This window comes from Cicer arietinum, chromosome 6 (genome assembly GCF_000331145.2).
Source record: "Cicer arietinum cultivar CDC Frontier isolate Library 1 chromosome 6, Cicar.CDCFrontier_v2.0, whole genome shotgun sequence".
NCBI lineage: Eukaryota > Viridiplantae > Streptophyta > Magnoliopsida > Fabales > Fabaceae > Cicer > Cicer arietinum.
The window spans coordinates 57,294,872-57,315,919 of NC_021165.2; the positions used below are offsets into that span (position 1 = coordinate 57,294,872).

The 21,048-nt window shown below is 31.8% G+C and overlaps 1 long non-coding RNA gene across 2 annotated transcripts; it reads right to left on the reverse strand.

Moving 5' to 3' along the window:
- Positions 1-12,594: 12,594 nt before the first annotated feature.
- On the reverse strand, positions 12,595-20,824 carry LOC101497189 (uncharacterized). Of its 2 annotated transcripts, none has more exons than XR_012163372.1 (4): positions 20,440-20,824; positions 13,923-14,016; positions 13,159-13,272; positions 12,595-12,786 (listed from the first exon to the last, which is right to left on the reverse strand). It is a non-coding gene; the product is annotated as an uncharacterized lncRNA (long non-coding RNA). The 2 variants fall into 2 exon arrangements; XR_001143130.3 differs by having other exon boundaries at positions 12,595-12,859.
- Positions 20,825-21,048: the final 224 nt, after the last annotated feature.

Here is a 21,048-nt window from a genome sequence, read left to right on the forward strand (position 1 = left end):
GTTGTCAGGCCAAGCAACACAGAAACTCATTCAAGGCTGAAGTACCTACTCGATCTTCAAGAATGATGGAGATAATCTACTATGATGTTTGTGGTCCTTTTGAAGAAGTATCAATAGGAGGTAATCATTACTTTGTATCGTTCATTGATGATTTTACAAGGAAAATTTGGGTATATCTAATCAAGAGAAAGAATGAAGTGCTTGAAATACTTAAAAAATTCAAGATAATGGCTGAAAAACAAAGTGGCTTTAGTATGAAAATCATCAAAACAGATGGAGGAGGAGAATATAATTCTCATGAATTCCATGTTTTTTGTGAAAAAGAAGGGATATTGCATGAAGTAACTGCACCATACACTCCCCAACATAATGGCACTGCTGAAAGGAGAAACATAACTATAGTGAACATGGCTAGGAGTATGTTAAAAGGGAAGAAAGTGCCTCATAAATTTTGGGGGGAAGCAATGTCAACTGCAATGTATATTTTGAATAGGTGTTCAACCAAGAGATTGGGCACAAGGACACCTGAAGAAGCTTGGACTGGAAGAAAGCCAACTGTGAATCATCTAAGGGTGTTTGGTTCTCTATGCTTCAGGCATGTGCCAATTCAAAACAGAAAAAAACTTGATGATAGAGCAGAACATATGGGATATGATGCCATTGGAGCTTACAGGTTGTATGATCCAGACAAGAACAAGTTGGTAATAAGCAGGGACGTATTAATGGATGAATCAAAAGGATGGGACTGGAAAATGATTGAAGCCAACTCAAGTAGCCCAACCAGCCTAGACATACCAGTTAGTTCCATCAATCAAGCCAGCAGTACATAAAAAGTGGGGCTTGATGAAGGCCAACCTGTAGAAACAACAAGTCAACAAGGTTTTGAGCCTACGGGAAGGTCAGAAAGAGCTAGGCAGCCTTCAGTCAGATTGCAACCATATGAAGTGACATCTGACTCAGCCATCAATGCAGATGGAGAATTAACACATTTTGCTTTGTTGGCTGAATCAGAACCAATAAGTGATGAAGAAGCCTTGAGTGATCCTAGATGGAGAGCAGCAATGGATGAGGAGCTAAAAGCCATAGAGAAGAATGAGACATGGGAGCTGATGAATCTGCCAATGAACAAGAGACCAATTGATGTGAAATGGGTCTGTAAACTGAAATTGAAACCTGATGGGCAGATTGCTAAATACAAGGTCAGACTTGTAGCAAAGGAATTTTTGCAAAAACATGGGCTGGACTATGATGAGGTATTTGCTCCAGTAGCTAGAATTGAAACAGTAAGAATGGTAGTTTCAATTGCTAGCTACAAAGGTTGGTCTATGCATCAATTGGATGTTAAATCAGCCTTCCTCAATGGTTCATTAGATAAAGAAGTGTATGTGAAGCAGCCACATGGATATGTGAAAACAGGCAAAGAAGATCATGTTTACAAATTGAAGAAAGCCTTATACGGCCTGAAGCAAGCTCCTAGAGCTTGGAACAAGGAGATTGACAGATTCCTCATAGAGCAACAATTTGAAAAATGTGTGAATGAGCATGGAGTTTATGTCAAGAAGGGAGCAGCAACACCTGCACTGCTGATATGCCTTTATTTTGATGATTTATTGCTAATTGGCAGTGATGAAGTGAAAATTAGTGAGTTCAAATTCAGAATGAAGAAGGAATTTGAGATGACTGATTTGGGCATGCTGGCATATTTCCTTGGTATTGAGTTTGAAACTAGGAAAAATGGAATTTTTATGCATCAAAGAAAGTATGCAAGTGATGTATTAAAAAGGTTTAAAATGCAAGATTGCAATGGAAGCAGCACCCCATCAGAGTCAGGGCTGGTGATGTCCAAAGAGGGCAATGATTTGGAGGGTAATGATGAGTTGATTGATCCTACAACCTTCAAGCAAATTGTAGGATCCTTGAGGTGCTTGTGCAACACTAGGCCAGATATCTCATATAGTGTTGGGCTAATTAGTAGGTACATGGAGAAGCCCAGAACATCACACTACATGGCAACAAAAAGGATCTTGAGATACATAAAGGAGACCATTGAACTTGGGCTGTTATATTCCACAAAACTGAATGAAGAGGAAGCTGAATTTATTGGTTTCACTGATTCTGATTGGTGTGGAGATATGGATGGTAGAAAGAGTACCACAGGCTATGTGTTTACAATCAATAACTCACCAATCTCATGGTGTTCAAAGAAGCAAAACATAATAGCATTATCTACTTGTGAAGCTGAATATGTGGCTGCATCCATGGGAGCATGGCAAGCTGTGTGGATGGCAGAATTAATGGCAGAATTGGGACTGAGAAGTAATAATGCAGTGAAGATGAAAATAGACAATAAATCAGCCACAGACCTAGCAAGACATCCAAGTGTCCATGGAAGGAGCAAGCACATAGAAACAAGATTTCATTTCTTAAGGGATCAAGTAATGAAGGGCAGGATAAGGCTGAAACACTGCAATACAAATGATCAAAAGGCTGACATTTTAACAAAAAACTTGAAAAGGGTGAAGTTCCAAGAGACGAGGATCAAATTTGGATTAACATCAAATTGAATCACTTTGAATTAGGGAGCATGTTAAATGTAATTCAAATGGATTTGTAATTAGTTAGTTAGAATATGGTTAGAAGTTAGTTAGAATATGGTTAGAAGTTAGTTAGAGTGTGGTTAGAAGTTGGTTAAATTTGTTGTAACCAAATCAACTAAAGCTGCCTCTATAAAAACCTTAACAGGCCAAGATCAATCTAATGCAGAACTGAATCATTCTCCAGAAAACGAAGAATGCTCTTCGTTTTTCTGACTTTCAGTTTTCTCTCTCCTTTCTTCTCAATTTCAATTTCTCTCAAATATACAACTTGTTCCAACATTATTATCCTCAAACCAGGAGGAGTAATTCCCAAATCAGCCAAGTAATCTTCACCTCTATTGTTAGTTTTGTGGTAGGCCATACTTATTTTAGATTTACGGCTATTTGTTTGGTTCTGCTATTCAAGTCTCCCTCCTCTAAGTAAGTGGTTAGAAATCATGTGTGTATGAAATGGAATGACATATATAATAGTAATATAACATGAAACAAAACAAACAAAAGTAATTATGAGCACATCTTAAATATCAAAATGTAGTTAGTTACTGACTTAAGTAAAGAATAACAAACACATATAGAATAAAGCTTTTCTCAATCAAAGAAATACAAAATATGGTCATACATACATTCATTCATTCATTCATTATGCAAACCCAAGAAGTAAAGGGAAAGCAATGTAAGCTTATTTAACCAACCAACCAACCAGTTTAATCTCAATTAGTGATGCCAAGTAATCTCAAACAATGCAATAAATTATGTAGGTTTAATTTTCTGGAAATTGGAAAATCATATCAGTTTGAATGAATTACATATGTGAAGGGGTAAGATGGCACAAGTGATGATAGTAAATTTTCTGGAAAGAAGGGATTTTCTTTAGGGTTTTGCCATCTTTCAGCCTGTAATATAACACATTATTTTACAGACAATATATTCTTACAAATGCTATAACATTATTCTTAGCAAATAAGAACCACTCAAGTCCATATATCCCCAGGTGAAGAAACTTGATCAATGAGTAATAACAGAAACAGAAAATCATAAACTAAGTGTTTCTTTGGATTGATTTATTTGAAAGAAAAATTACACAAAAATTTAAAATTAAGATCCAAAATGAACATCAATTAACTGCCTAAGTTGGCATGACAGCATAAACATTAGAACTCAACATAAGCCACATCATTGTTAGTTAGCATGCTACTAGGGGTAAGATAGAAGAACACTAATTTATTTATTTGTTCATAGTCAGTAGATTAGAAACATACATTTGACAACGAAATGGATAATTTAATTTGACTTTCTATTAATATGACAAACCATAGCCAAATTAATTACAAAAAAAGAAACACAAATTTTATTGGTGGAATTGAATGACTTAACAGTTATCAAACCTTACAACCACACACAATACAATAATGGTTTCGACATAAAACAAAAAAACTCAAAATAATTAAACCTAGCTAGCCACTCCCTCCAAAACTTGCCTTAAGTTTTTTAACTTGAGCATGATCAAGCAAAGTAGTCTTTTCAACATAACCAGAATTCAAACTATTTCCAAACAAAGCAAAATCAACAAGTTGTGCACCAGGGTTTGAACTACTAAGTGTAAGAAAAACAGTAGCTTTATTCCACCCAACATTAGATTGAAAATGCAACAAACCTTATGGAATTACTATAATATCCCCCTTTGTCAGTGTCTTAACAAAAACAGAGTTATCAGAGGAAATAAAACCAGCACTTATAGATTCTTTCACTTGTATAATATACTTGATATCTATTTTTTCATTCAATGTGGGACTTTTTTACTTACTTACACTTGAAATACTAACAATCTCCCCCCTCATATGGACATGTTTTTTCATCTACTTGACCCGTCGTTGGTGGCACATCAATGAGATACGTTGCATGAACACCCTTGGTCAAGAAGAATTTCAATACAAGAAGTCAATCATGTCAAACCATCGACCCTGATATCACTGATGGGTCACGAGGGAGTTCGAGAGATTACCCACATATTGAGCCAAGAGCAACCACATAGGTAAGTTGAACACTACATCTTTACCCAAAATCTTAAGACAATGGTTTTATGTGTCCTTTCACTTATATAATCTCATTAAGGTGTTTAATATCACATCTATCTCTTCCTTTTTCAATGTAAACAATGTTGGAGGAAACATTTTTCCATCATTTAGTGGCCAAAGTTCTCTTGTATCCATTTATTGCAAGTCTTTTGGAGCTTCCACGTGATCTTTTATTTTGGCTTTGTCATTTATCAAAGTGTAAATTACATTGTCACAAAACATTCTTTTTCGATGAGCATTATGTAATACACCAATGCTACGACAAAACTTTCAGTGAGCCATTACCCAATTTTAAAAAATAAGACATGTAGTTTTATAATTATCGTAGTATTATTTTTAAAATCAATTGTATTTGACGATGTAAGATTATTTAATTTTAAAATATAAAATAAAAATATTATTATTTTTAGAATAATGGATAAGGATTACTTGTCTCTTAATTTTCAAACGACCTCATAATTTGACGAAAATTAAATTACGAGTTCCTATAATTATACAAGGTTGATTGAAAAAAGTTAAATAATTTTCTTAGTAGGAGAATATATTTATTTGACTATAATAATAATTTACTTATTAAAAATTATTACCAATACTATTTAACGGTAAAAAAATTCGACACGAGTAAAGAGTAAAATTATAGTAGTATTGGAGACTAAGTTACCTATTCTAACTAAGGGCATCTTTGGAAGTTCATTTCTCATTTTTCCTTTCAATTTTCGGATCTCTCTCTCTCATTACTACACTTCATTTTTCTTCTTCAATTTCTCTCATTTATTTCACAAACACCAAGTGTTGGTGAGTTCTTCTAATCCATGCTTCAAATCAAAAAGTCTTGTGAATATAACTTCATCCCCACATCATTGTAAACCTAGAGAACCCACTTTTGTTGCAAGAAAATGTTTCCTTCCCTTTCTATTGTAAGAGACCAAAGCCCCTTTGTGATAGAGGGAGAAATTTCCATGTTTTTGCTTCATGAAAGGTGATGATCAAGCATTACATGTGACATTGAGGTCTTGCATGTGGTCTTACTAACATTGCATTGACAACTTAAGTTATTGTATGTTTTTTTGGGGCTTGATCATGGTTCTAAAAATATCATTTTGAAAACCTTTGTTTAATCTTCAAGAAAAATAGTTTATTTGCTTACTTGAGGATTTAAAGTTTGTTTTATGTTGACTTTTCAAGTTTTTTTTAGATAACTCTTTTTCGAAAAAAATTTACCAAACTACTTCCTTTTGAAACTTAAATACTAAACTACCTTTTTTTTTTTTAGTTATAAGTCGCCATTTAGAATGGCGACTTCCTTACTGAAGCCCAAGTTCCAAATGGCGATTTCCTAAAGGATTTAAAAATAAAAAATCAATTTTGTTTTCAATTTTTAGAAATAACAAAAATAATATATATATATATATATATATATATATATAATTCATAAAAATCATAAATAGAAATTTTAAATTACATAGATTGACTAGAGATGTCTGTAACATTTGGAAAATATTTTCGAGGTATGGTCAGTTAACCGTCATAGTCTACATTTTCTTGGTACTTTTTCTTTAACATCCATTTTAATTCTAATACGGGTACTATTTGGACGATATTTTTTAATTCTCCACGTATGAGGATTGTGATACAATGTTTCACCTTCATATGTAGGCCAATATCCTTCATTAGGTATAGGTGGAAACTCTTCTTTGTAGATGTTAAATACATTAACAACCTTGTACACGTCAGGTAGAAGCACTAAATAGTTTTGACGAGCGTAAGAACATGCAGCTATGACATGTGAACAAGGAACATGTATAGCTTGAAATTTTCTAGAATCACACCATTTTTTTTAAGGTTGACTTCAAAATGACCAATTGGTCGCACCTTTCTTGGGTTTAGAGTTTCATGCACCACAAAAAAATAATGATTTCGGTCGAATTGCATGACTTGGTGAGTATTAGATTTACCAACTTCATATTTAATCTTGTCCATGCAATCGTCTGTGTATACTCGATCAAAAGCTAATGATGTATGATGTTGTTGTCCCTTTTCTGCATATAAAACTCTCAATCTATAGTATGTTGATTGTACCAAAGCAGTGATTGGAAGATTACGTGTACCCTTGAGCACTGCGTTGATTGACTCGGAAATGTTTGTTGTCATGTGTCCCCATCGTCGACCTTGAGAATAATCCATAGTTCATTGTTCTGGGGGATATTATCGATCCATCTTAAAGCCTCTAGATTTGCCATCTTGATTTCATAGCGGTAATATTTAAATGATGGCTCATGTAATGCATATCCTGTTAGAAATGATGTAAAAATTATCAAATATGATAAAATGATAAATGGAAAATATACTAAGAAGAATTAGATCATTACCCATACAAACATGTTTTCTTTGAAGTTCCTTGTCCTTGAACTCTTTCATGAAATTTTGTGCAATGTGTTAGATGCAGTACACATGTGTTGACGGAGGATCATGTCAACCATTATTTGGATTATTATAAGCATTTTAATGGATTCGTGTCTATCTGAAATCAAACAAACGTCGACTTGAGGTGTTACATACCTTCTTAGATTTTTTTTTTTACAAGCCTCAAGCACCCCTTGTCTCACCTTCCACAAGTGCATAAGCAATGGAAATTGTATTTTTGTTTCCATCTTGTGCAATAGCAAACAAAAGAGTCCCATTTGTACTTGTTGTAACGCCCCAAATTTTTGATACGAATATTACTGAAAAATATTTATTTTCTTTTAGAAACAACTAATTAATTTTTTTTCTCATTAAAAGAACGTAATGTAATTTACTAAAATATTATTTATTTATTCATTTGCAAAATTAATATTTCAATTATTAGATCAATATTCATTTATGGTCCAAAATAAAATAAATTCTCTATAAATGAAAGTCAAAAGAAACAATGTTGACTGAAATTAATGACATTCAATTTTTTTCTAGCAAATGAAATATGACGTCCGCATTTCTATTAAAAGTTAATGATGAAGAGTAAATAACTTTACAATGTGCCACAAAAATTTAGTAATACAAAATATTATTTTTCAGTAAAATCTCATTTTCCCACGTGCGTGCACCAATCAAACATCATTCATGCAACTCTTTGAAATCATTAGTACCTAAATGTTGGTGTAAGGGGTCAGTTCATCCCACAACAAAATTAAACCAAATAATAAATTAACAACCATAAAATATGAATATAAAATCTTTTCGTAATAAATGATTTAAAAAAATTTGATTCTTTAATAGTTCTTAAAGATGTATCAAAAGTCATATAATGTATCTAACTAAATCAAGTAGCAACCGTAGAACAAATAATTAGATCAAAATAAAGTAACATTAAAATGTATGCAAGTTATGCATGCTCCTAAACATATATGATCCGGATATAACCAGCCACACATATAACCACACAGAAGTCACCCATACCAATGGGGAAAATTAAACCAGCCACACAGGCGTCCACAAAGATGCATATGATATGTCATGAAATGATAATGATGCTCAAAGATACATATCACCACCCAATTAGATAATCACACAGATCACAAGCCACTTAGGCAACCACAAAGATAACAATATTTAAAACACAAATCACCAGCCACTTAGGCAACCACAAAAATAATATTTAGAACACAAATCACTAGCCACTTAGGCAACCACAAAGATAATATTTAGAACACAAATCACTAGCCACTTAGGCAACCACAAAGATAACAATATTTAAAATGCAAATCACCAACCACTTTGGCAACCACAAAGATAAAAATATTTAAAATACAAACCACCAACCAAACCACTTAGACAACCACATAGATAAAATATTCAAAACACAAATCACAAGCCACTTAGGCAACCACAAAAATAATATTATTTAAAACACAAATCAAGGTTTGCCGCTAAACACATCACAAAAATCAACTTAATCATGTTATCATAATTAAAATTAAAACTTTACACCAATTCCCCCAAGACTCATATAGATTTCTTAAAAATCAAAACTTTGAAATAAAATAGGACAAAAATCGAAACTTTAAATTAAAGACATCCTAAAAAATATTACTCATGAGATCATAATAAAAATCATAGCTTTATAATTAAGTACACATAAACAACACACAAATAATAACTTTACATCAAATATATGACATCAAACATATTACTTATGTTATAATAATAAAAATCGAAATTTATAATTAAGTTTATCAAAGCAAACATATTACTCATAAAAACAAAATATTATAGTTAAATTCTTTAAGGCAAACAAAAATCAATATTTTTCTTTTAAGACATCAAGACATATATCAATATCTTACACACTATTAATTTAATATCTAACCTAACCTTGCATGGGGAAAAGCCCTTACCTTAGGCGCTTTCTTTCTTAATACCTCTAAATTTGCACGAGAAATAGCTCACGAGGCGCTAATGAATTCAACACCGATAGATATTGGAATTTATGACTCAGAAAATTATTTTGAGAGTGTACGAATGACAAATAGGTGTGACAACAAGATGCCTAATGAAAATGTATGAACATATAAGCTATTTACGTTGCACTATTACCATTGATTTCTTGTCTAAAATTGAAGTGCACTTAATTCCAACATTATACTACCAATAATTACTATTTCTTTAATTTTATTAGGTTGTTACAAAGCCAATTGAAATTTATGTGTATGAGTTAATTTGAATTAACTAATAGAGTTGAGATTGTCACATCATCCTTTTAATTTTTTTATCTAGTAGTTACGAAACCAAAAATTTCATAGAATTATTTTTGTAGACAATTATAATAAAATTATAATTTTAGTTTACAAGAGATGAATGCATGAGATACAAAAAGGACAATAGTCTTTTTGTGTCCTCTCTTAATTGCACAAAAAAACTTATAATTAAATTTATAATCTTCCTTTAAAAAATAAATTAAGGGTGTTTAAAATGAATTAATGCACATTATGTCAAGAAAATACCATGAATTGTCATAAAATCTTGTCATAAAGGAGAGTAAAAGAATGAGTCAAGTCACTAATTTTTTTTTTTAGGATGGACCAAAAATATTTTCAAAACACTTATACATAAAGGTTGGTTTCACTAACTCTATAATATCTCCTAAAATGAATACTTATTTGGTTGCAAATAAAACTAACAAACAATATAACTTATATAAATTCTAATTTAATTAAATAATTCAACTAATATTTTATCAACTAAAATAAATCAAGCAAGACAAGAATACCACTCACACATAACAAAATAAAACAAACATATCTAACACATCAATTTCATGATTATCGAAACTAATCAAATAAAAATGTCCATTTATGAAATAATGACATCATAAATAGTCCTCATGTAATTGTCACGTCAAAACAATTAAATAAAAATGAAGGTTATAATTATTTAGGTAGAATAGAGTGTGATAAAATTTAATTTAATTTATTTACACATAGAATAATTATTAATTTAATAATAACAATTACTAAAAAGATACATATATAATATATATGAAAATTTTGGGGTGTTACACTTGTCATACAACCAAGTTCCATCCACTGAGACAAATGGTTTACAAAATTTAAACCCATATATGTACATAGGGAAAGCCTAGAACAGTTTCTATCTATACCTAATGAAGGATATTGGCCCACATATGAAGGTGAAACATTCTATCACAATCCTCGAATGCGGAGAATTAAAAAAGGTCGTCCAAATAGTACCCGCATTAGAACAGAAATGGACGTTAAAGAAAAAGTAACAAAAAAATGTGGACTGTGTCGCATAACTGGTCATACTCGAAAACATTGTCCAAATGTTATAGCCAGCTCTAGCCAATCTATGAAAAAAAATTGAAATTTTTTATTTATTTTTAGAAACTTGGACTTCCTTAATAAAGTCGCCATTTCAAATGGCGACTTATAACTAAAAAAAAAGGTAGTTTGGTATTTAAATTTCAAAAGAGAGTAGTTTGATAAATTTTTTTTGAATTATTTAAAAAAAAAACCTATTTTTCAAGCTTGATTATGTATCATTATTTTTTACAAGTTTAATTTCAAGAAAACAACACTAGATCACCATAAATTTCTAGGAATGAAAATAAGTCTAGAAATATTATGAAAAAAACAACTTCAGTTCACTAATTTCCAAAATTTAATGGTTAACAACTTTTTATCAAAATAAATTTTCTACGATTTCTGAAGGTGTTAGTTACCATCACAAAAATTATGGTAATTTTTATACTTTATTTTCGGGTTTTAAAAATTGTTGAACTACAGATTTCTAAAGCTGCTGGAGATAGGAATAGTCTTTGAAACTTTGGTATTAAATTTCTTACATCTTGATGAAGTTGAGTTTTTGAGGAAATTCAGCTTTCTAGTGATATTTAGTATGTTAGGGTTTGTTACAATATTTTTCTTCATAAAAGTCTTGGGAACTTATCTAAAATAATTTTTCATCTAAGCTACGGTAAACCTTTTGTTTTGATCAATGTTAGTTAAATCAATTTCAGTGAAGGAATTTTATAAAAGTATTGGCTTTGAATTTGGTGATGGGGTTTATTGAAAAATGCTTCTACTTGTGTTATTAAATACTAGAATCTATTTTTTCATAACTATTGTAAAAAGGGTGTATAGTAAAATAATGCTGAAAAGACATGTTATCAAGTGACTAAGTTTATTGTTTAAGTCATAACTTAAAATTTAGAATTCTTTTTGAATGATTCTTTCTAGAAATGAAACTAGAAACAATATTTTTACGGTATTTGGTTATGTAAAAATAGTTTAAAGTGACTCTCATTTTTACAAACAAAAAAAAAGATTGATTTTTAAAACTGGAGCTTCAACAAGAAAACTACTTTTGATGGCTAAATAAAATTCAAATAAAAGTTATTTAAAGAAACTAGACATCTTAAGTTTTAATTAGTCTGGCCGTTTGCTGAAATCCAATGTTGTTTGGTAGTTTAACAAAAATTGTGAAGATATATATAGTTTACTTACCGAAAGTTCTGGAGCTAAAGATTTTTACATTATACTTGCAAACTTTTCTATTTTATATTTCTAAGGATGTCATAAAATAAGTTTATCTTTGGTATAAACATATTTTAGACTAACAGTACCTTGAGAGTAAGTTTGGAATAAGTAGTTTTTTAAGGACTCAAATAACAAGCATTTTATCAAGAAATGTGCTTTTAAAAAGTCTTGATGTCACATAACCATGTATCATATTTACATAGGAGAAAAGTAAGCCTTAGGTTTAATTATGACTTTGGACCATATTCTAATTAGTTCCTTTACGTGGTCGAAGATTAAGAGGAGTAGACGGATTTAGGACTTTGTCGGTTGATGGTGTGGAAATAATTAAGTAGCATAAATTTACTGGAATTATGGAAGCACTGCGAGGTAAGGACACATTCCAACTTTCTAGATTAAGTATTTAATATGCTTGTGTGAAATGATGATGTTTGTTCTTTATGAAATATATGGATATGTGCTACATGGTCATGTTATATGATAATTGCTCTACGTCGGTTACTTATTCGATCTAACATCAAGAGTTGTAATAAATAGTTAATTATAAAATCGGCTGAAATGACATATGTAACGAGTCAAAATTCAAAATTGATTTATTGCATCGGTTAAATTTGAATCAATCTAACAAGTCAATTCAAAATTGATTTATCATATCTGTTAAATTTGAACAATCTAACAAGTCAAATTCAAAATTAGTTTATTACATCGGTTAAATTTGAACCAATCCAACAAGTCATATTCAAAATTTAACTAAATTTCAAACTTCATTATAGCAATTAATAAATCAACTAAATATCAATTGCAATCACAACAAATAAGTAGAACCAGAAATGTAATTATAGACAGAATCGAATTGAACATGCCCCGACCCAAGGAGACACATGATGGTATCGACTATGTTGACAATACATTGTACTTAACATGAAAACACAAACAAATCACAAGTCCGAGTATGCATAAAAGATAGTAATAATATTAATAATCAGGATTAATACAAAAAGATTCATATGAATTAACACAACCAAATCACTTGAATGATTACTATTATTCACTGTCACTGGCCAAAGATTTCATTGTCTGCTGCAAACACGAAATCAACACAACAATTTAATGCATTGCGCCTAAAAAGCCATCACAAAGCTGAATGCAACACCTATTCAAAACTCAAACCAATAATTAACATTTAAAAAACACATTGAATAATAAAAATTTATCATAATAACTCAAAAAATAAAAACAAACAACAAATAATATGACTCAAATTATTGAATAATAATGACTTAATACAAAAAGCTTTAGCCATGAGAATATGACAGATTCAGAGGTTGCAACACCCGAACTTAATCAAATTAGTGTTGATCTAGGCATCTAGCAAGTTCAATTTTAGCTAATTTGTCACATGTATGTTTTTGTCCTTCTATAATATCAAATTTATGTTACACAATTACTTACAATTTTTTATTCATCAATTTCCAGAGACATAAATGAAAATCATATCCCCACGAGACATTAGGTGGGAGTATTTGTTACGAGACTGTATCATTTGTGCCTTCTTTTCTTCCCCTCCTATTATAAGTAATACACCAATTAAATGTAATAATAGAAATAAATTTATTAAGAGAAACTAAATTTTAAATCTAACTAACTACCAACAAAATCATATATATACTAAAATATTTATTGGGATCTGGTATTATGATAAATAGACTTTGATACCAACTCAAATAAATATTGCTTATGAGGCTAACCCCTAGCCTTATGTATTTATAATAATGAAAAGATTACAATTAAGATCCCTTGAATATAGGGATAAGAATAGGAATAAAAGAAAAAAAAAAGGGCAACATCTTAACAGCTACAATTAATGAAATATGGTGTTCCGTTCAACAAAGACATGAGTTGAACAAGTCAATTATATTAAACAAGTCACAGTTTAAGAAATTTCATGAATCATACTCTCACTCAATTATATTGAACACGTCATATTAGCACTACAGTGTTTATGTCATACCTAAGCCACAGTTAATCACAACTTATGGCAGTCATTTTTTTGTTACACAAGTCATATATCTTTGCCTACGTTTTATAAATGCTACTACAATTTGCACCAGACCAAGTAAGAAAAACAAATAATCATAATTTACAAGTATATCCCCAAAATATTTGTCATAGCATAGGACTTAAGTATGAAAATAAAACTGTTTGCAAGTGACTACCTATAAAATTTTCTTTCCACAATATGGTACATCTGACCGGGAGCATAAAGTCTCGTTGGATCTCGCAGCTTTCGACCTCGGGTACGAAGGTGTCCTTCAAGCAAATCAAGAATAATAAGCAAGGCAAGCTGTTTAATTTAAATCATCAACACCTCGTTTAAGAGACCATTATGACATTTTGCAATGTTCAATAGCAAACATAAGAAAATCAAGAATAAATCACAATCACTTGAGAGTAGGAATCCAATGCCCACATATCCATAACGCAGAAAGGGCAGTACTAAGTTACAACCAGAATACTGATTTGAATATATCTTCCAATGGAGTGGGCGTTCTTGGCAAGCATCATCATACTATATCATCATCACCAACCAAAAGTGGAACATAATTAATAAATGGACATTTTTAATAACGACAACAGAAAAACTATTTCAACTCAACTACATTCTTTCATACTCAAGAGAAGAGATAAAGTTAAAAAATGTCATGTACATTATACAAATTACATTCCTCTTTACATAAAACCTAGATCTTTTGCAGGTGCTTTATAGTGCAACAATCGTAAGGACTATTAGATTTTAAGAGAGAAACTTTTTCTCTCTAAATCCAATGGTCTCTACAATTGCTACACCACAAAGCAGTTGTTGCATCGTGCAACATCAGTAGAGGATCTAAATCCAGTTTTACCATTCAATTACATATTTGTATGTAACTCTACCTCCCACTACCTTTGTTGGATTATCTCCGCCCCTTCAACCCCTCAAGGAAAATCTAAGGCAGTCACCCAAATAATGAAATACATTTTTGCCTATATATTATTAGAACAGAAAATGAAGAGTAATAAAAAAGCAGATTTTGAAGAAGCATACCTGCAAGACAATGGAATGAATAACACTAGCATATTTAATAGCCAAATTAAGTGACATACACCTAGCAGGAGCAATAACATAACACCTAATATTGTCTTTAGGAATCCCACCCAAACGTTCTTATGATTGACCACAAGTATAATCAACAAAGAAACAACACCAGACCCTAATGAATGTCTTGCAAAAACACAGTGAAAAATAATGATCAAGAGTGATTCTGCATCAAACATGGCTCATTGTTGAAAGAGTAATGCTGCAAACATGCTACTTAGTAGTAAATACATCAGAGCAAAACCAGAAGTCAAAGTCTAAGCAAGGAAAAACACAGTAAAATTTAGTTGAGCTTTTTGATAATTGTTGTTAGTTTTATATTAGTTAGTTTTATATTAGTTAGTTTTATCATGCCTTTACCTTTTTGGTTGTTATAACTATTTTGTTGATAGGCCATTATAAATACTCATATTGTATTTTCTTTCTCAATTAATAAAGAATGATGTATATTCAATAAATATTCATTATGGTATCAGAAGTTTCCTTTTTATTACTTTTAAACCCAATTTGTCAAAATCTTAAATTTTCAAAATAAAAAAATAAAAATCTCCACATTCCAAACAGAACAACGCAGCACACTCTAAACCCTAAAATTCCAAATCGCCCAAATCGCACCTTCTTCCTCTTCTTTCTCTTCTTGGTTTTGCGCTTCTTTTCCTCTCATTTCCTTCGCCGAACGCTTCAATGGCAGGTTCTCATGATGATGATGATTCATCTACCACCTCTGCAACTATTTCTCAAGATGAATCGCAAAATCCATCATCGCCATATTACCTTCATCCTGGCGAAAATCCGGGCGCTTTTCTTATAAATCAAACTTTACAAGGGCCAAATTATTACAATTGGAGCCGTTTGATGAAACGTGCGTTGGTTTCCAAGAACAAAGCGAAATTCATCAACGGCAAGTTACCGATGCCGGCAGAAAATGATGTGTTATTTGATGCTTGGGAGCGCTGCAATATGATGGTAATTTCTTGGATTACTCGCACTCTTTCTCCTTCTATTGCTCAAAGTACAATACACATTGAGAATTCAAAAAGTTTATGGGATCATCTAAAGAATCGTTTTTCTAAAGGAGACCATTTTCGTTTTTCTGATCTGCTTCAAGATTTACACTCTATTAAACAAGGTGATAAATCGGTCTCTGATTTCTTTACTGCTTGGAGTATTCTTTGGGAGGAGTTAGAGGTTTTACGACCCATCACAGATTGTTCTTGCTCTTCTTCATCTGAGTGTAGTTTACAAAAATTAATGTTAGGTTATCGATCCTCTGAAGCCCTCACCTGTTTTTTAAAAGGCCTCAGTGACAATTATAATACGGTAAAAACCCAAATTTTGATGATGGATCCCCTACCTGATATAACCACAGCATTTTCTTTAATTTTACAGCAAGAACGACAAATTTCTGGTCCTTGTGTTGATGCTAAGGTTTTAATGAACTCTTCCATCCATGGTACTTCTAATGCTAATCCGAGAAATGGTTTAGGTCGTGGTAAAGGTCGCGGATCTGGTCGGGGCAGAGGTGGAGCTCCTCAACGACAATGTACTTTTTGCAACAGGCTAGGACACACTGTTGATCATTGTTATTTTAAGCATGGTTTTCCGCCTGGATATTCTCCTGGATACAAGAACACCAAATCTATCAATTCTTCAATTACTGATGATGATTCTGGGTCTGCTCCTAATGATCATAGTTCTCCGAAATCCAATCCATCTGATGGTAATGTCTCTCAATTTACTGCTGACCAAATTAATCAACTCAAACTTTTACTTCAACAATCTGCTTCCTTTTCTGAAAATCAATGTCAACCTACAAATCAAATTTCTCAAATTGCTGGAGTTTCCTCTAATCAACAGAATTCTGCTTTAGGTAATATTTCTCCAAACTATTGGATTCTTGACACTGGCGCTACTGACCATGTTACTTGTAATTCCAAAAATTTTATTACTTATCATGAAATTAAACCAATTCATGTTACATTGCCAAATGGAAATACTGTTAAAGCTACACATTCAGGAACTGTACATTTCACAAATGAATTTAAACTTTTCAATGTTTTATACATTCCTGATTTTACCTTAAACATTATTTCTGTGCAGCAATTAATTACTTCTTTGAATTGTAAATTAACTTTTGTTGACTCTAAATGTGATATTCAGGACCCTACATCCAAGATGATTGGGCATGCTAAGCTTTTGAATGGTTTATACCATCTACAACAACCTATTAATAATGTCAAACATTCTGTGTTGTATTCTTTAAATTCTAAATCGTCACATGCTACTTTTGATCTATGGCATCTTAGATTAGGACACCCTTCTAATAATGTTCTTACTCATATTTGTAAACATTTTCCATATGTGAGTTTCAACTCTAATAAAATTTGTGATTCTTGTTATCTTGCCAAACAATCTAGATTACCTTTTTATGCTAGTAATACTATTTCTGATAACGCTTTTGATTTGATTCATATGGATATTTGGGGACCCTTGTCTCATTCTTCTATTCATGGTCATAAATATTTTCTAACTATAGTTGATGATTGTACTAGACACACTTGGATTTATCTTATGAAAGCTAAATTTGAAACTCGAAAGTTAATGCATGATTTTGTTGTTTTAATTAAAAATCAGTTTGACAAAGTTATCAAAGTTATTAGGACTGATAATGGTGTTGAGTTCTTATATCCTGAATTTTATGCAAAATTTGGAATTCTACATCAAACATCATGTGTTGAAACTCCACAACAAAACTCTATCGTGGAAAGAAAACATAGACATATTTTAAATGTTACTAGATGTTTGCTTTTTCATGCTAATCTTCCAAAAATATTTTGGTCTTTTGCTGTCAAACATGCCATTTATCTCATTAATAGATTACCATCAGCATCCATTGATAATTATAGCCCTTATGAGTTGCTATATAAACACCTCCCTGTTCTTAATGAATTGAAAGTTTTTGGATCTCTTTGCTTTGTTTCTACTTTGCATCAACATAGGACTAAATTAGATCCTAGATCTAGAAAATGTCTATTTCTTGGATATAAATTTGGCACTAAAGGCTTTATTTGTTATGATTTACATACTAGGGAAATTCTAGTTTCTAGACATGTTATTTTTCATGAAAATATTTTTCCATACTTCTCTAGTAATGATTCTTCTAACAGTGATTTATCCTCTTGCGGTGATTTTGGCACTTTTAATTTCCTTCTTGAACCTATAAAACTAGATTTTGTCCATAGTAAATTGAGTAATTCTAATTTGAATGATATTAATGTCATGCCTACTTGTGATGAAAATAATTTTGCACATGAAGAGCCTTTTAAACCACCTAGTATTCGCAAATCAACAAGGCCAAAAAATCTTCCTGTTTACCTTCAGGACTTTCATTGTAATATTTTAAACTCTTCAGGTACTGCTACTAACTCTACAACTGATGCTGTTTTATATCCTTTATCTTCTGTTTTGTCTTATAAATCTTTTTCTTCTACTCATTTAAAATACATTCATGCCATGACTAGTGCTGTTGAACCCCAAACTTATCATGAAGCCATTAAATCTAAGGATTGGGTCATTGCTATGCAACATGAAATTACAGCTTTAGAATCTAATAACACTTGGGAATTAGTTGACTTGCCTAAAGATAAACATGTCATAGGATGTAGGTGGGTTTATAAGATTAAGCATAGGGCTGATGGTACTATTGAAAGGCACAAGGCTAGACTTGTTGCTAAAGGTTTCACTCAATTAGAAGGTGTTGATTTTCTAGACACTTTTTCTCCTGTGGCCAAATTAACTACTGTTAGATTGCTTCTTGCTTTGGCTGCCACTAATAATTGGTTTTTAAAACAGTTAGATGTTAGTAACGCTTTTCTTCATGGTGACCTTCATGAGGAAGTTTATATGAAACTTCCTCCTGGTTATTTGAGTCATAATAATAATAAAGTTTGTCGTTTAAAAAAATCATTGTATGGTTTAAAACAAGCGAGTCGACAATGGTTTGCCAAATTATCTTGTGCTTTGATATCATTTGGTTTTCAACATTCAAAACATGATCATTCCTTATTCATTTTCAAAACATTAAAATCTTTTACTATTTTGTTGGTTTACGTAGATGATATTATTATTGCAGGTAATTCTGAATTAGAGATCAATATGATTAAAACCTTTTTAAATTCTTCTTTTCAGATTAGAGACCTTGGGGACTTAAAGTTCTTTCTTGGATTGGAGATCTCTCGTTCAAGGGAGGGTATTCACATATGTCAACGTAAATATGCTCTCGATATCTTGTCAGACGCTGGATTATTAGGCGCTAAACCTTGCAATACACCTATGATCAAGGACAACAAATTTCTATACAACTCAAAGGCACAACCTCATGACTCAACCTCTTTTAGAAGAATTATTGGACGTCTTATCTACTTGACCAACACACGACCTGATATCACCTTCGCCGTGCAACAACTTAGTCAATTTATGCAATCACCGACTGAAGACCATTACATGGCAGCCATGAGGATCCTCAAATACATAAAAACTGCACCAGCTCAAGGATTGTTTTACTCATCGGCGTCCCGGCTTCAACTGCGAGCATTTAGCGACTCTGATTGGGCAACCTGCCCAGAAACAAGAAGGTCTGTTACTGGGTTTTGTATATTTCTTGGTTCATCATTGATTTCGTGGAGGTCTAAGAAACAAAGCACTGTATCTCGTTCATCTTCAGAAGCAGAATATAGAGCATTAGCATCAACAACTTGTGAAATTCAATGGATAACATTTCTTTTGCAAGAATTAAACATGGATTGTTCTGCCCCTACGACTCTTTATTGCGATAATCAATCAGCCAGGAACATTGCGTCAAATCCAACATTCCATGAGAGAACAAAACATATAGAAATTGATTGTCACATTGTTCGGGACAAACTGCAAGCTGGATTGTTCAAACTCTTGCCCATATCTTCATCAAATATGCTGGCAGATTTCTTTACTAAGCCTCTTGAACCTACAGCATTCAATTCAATTCTTAACAAGCTGGGAATTCTTAACCTACATTCTCCATCTTAAGGGGGGATGTTAGTTTTATATTAGTTAGTTTTATATTAGTTAGTTTTATATTAGTTAGTTTTATCATGCCTTTACCTTTTTGGTTGTTATAACTATTTTGTTGATAGGCCATTATAAATACTCATATTGTATTTTCTTTCTCAATTAATAAAGAATGATGTATATTCAGTAAATATTCATTAATTGTAATAAGTAACAAGTCTATAAAAGTTTGACCATTTATAAACTAAGACAACTTTATAGTAATTTCTAAACATAGGTCTCCTCCACACATGATTAAATAGGTATACAAATTGACCTAAATAGCATTAAAGAATAATACTATTAACACTAATCCAAGCAGCTACCAAATTGAAAGTAAGTAAACTAAAACTAGGTATACAAATATACCTAATTAGCATCAAGTTATATTATTACTAATATCATTAAAATCCTAGAAGCTAAGAAATTGGAAATAATGAATGAAATTGAAGAAGAACTTGGAGATGAGAGGGATCGTCTGCAAGAAGAAAAGGATTAATGGAAAAAATTACTTTAGAAAGAGGTTGAGAAGGAGGATGATTCTGCAATGATTTAGCAACAGCTATGGTGCACTTCATCAACCAAACCAATCTCTCTGTGTTGGAAGTTTCCAAGTTAGGACCACTACTCCCACCGAAACTGTTTTCGTTCTCGATGTCTCTCTCACTTTTTCTCTTCCTTTCGCTTCTATGCTCTGCTGGTATACTATGTTTGTGTTGAATGATATCGACTTTGGTCTCAGTCAATTTTTCTTTGAAGGATGAAAGCGCTGAAGGGTGAATGATGAGTTCGCGCTAAAGGCTAAAGGATAAAGCTCGCATCAAAGGATAAAGAATGGGTTGCGCGTGTTTTTCTAAATTTTTTTTATTAATTTAGGGGATTTTTTTTTTTTTTTTATAAAATGTTTGTTAGAAGGGTCTAATACAATCTAACAAAATTTGTGATAATAATAACTTTGCCCCCATTTTTGTTTTGTTTTGTGTAGCGTTTTTTTTTAATATGTATGTTAGAACAGTTCAATTAGACCAGATCTAACAAAGTTTACTATAATAACAAATTTGTCACCACGTTGTTTATTACATTGGATATGTATAACAAATGATCTAATATTGACGATGTAA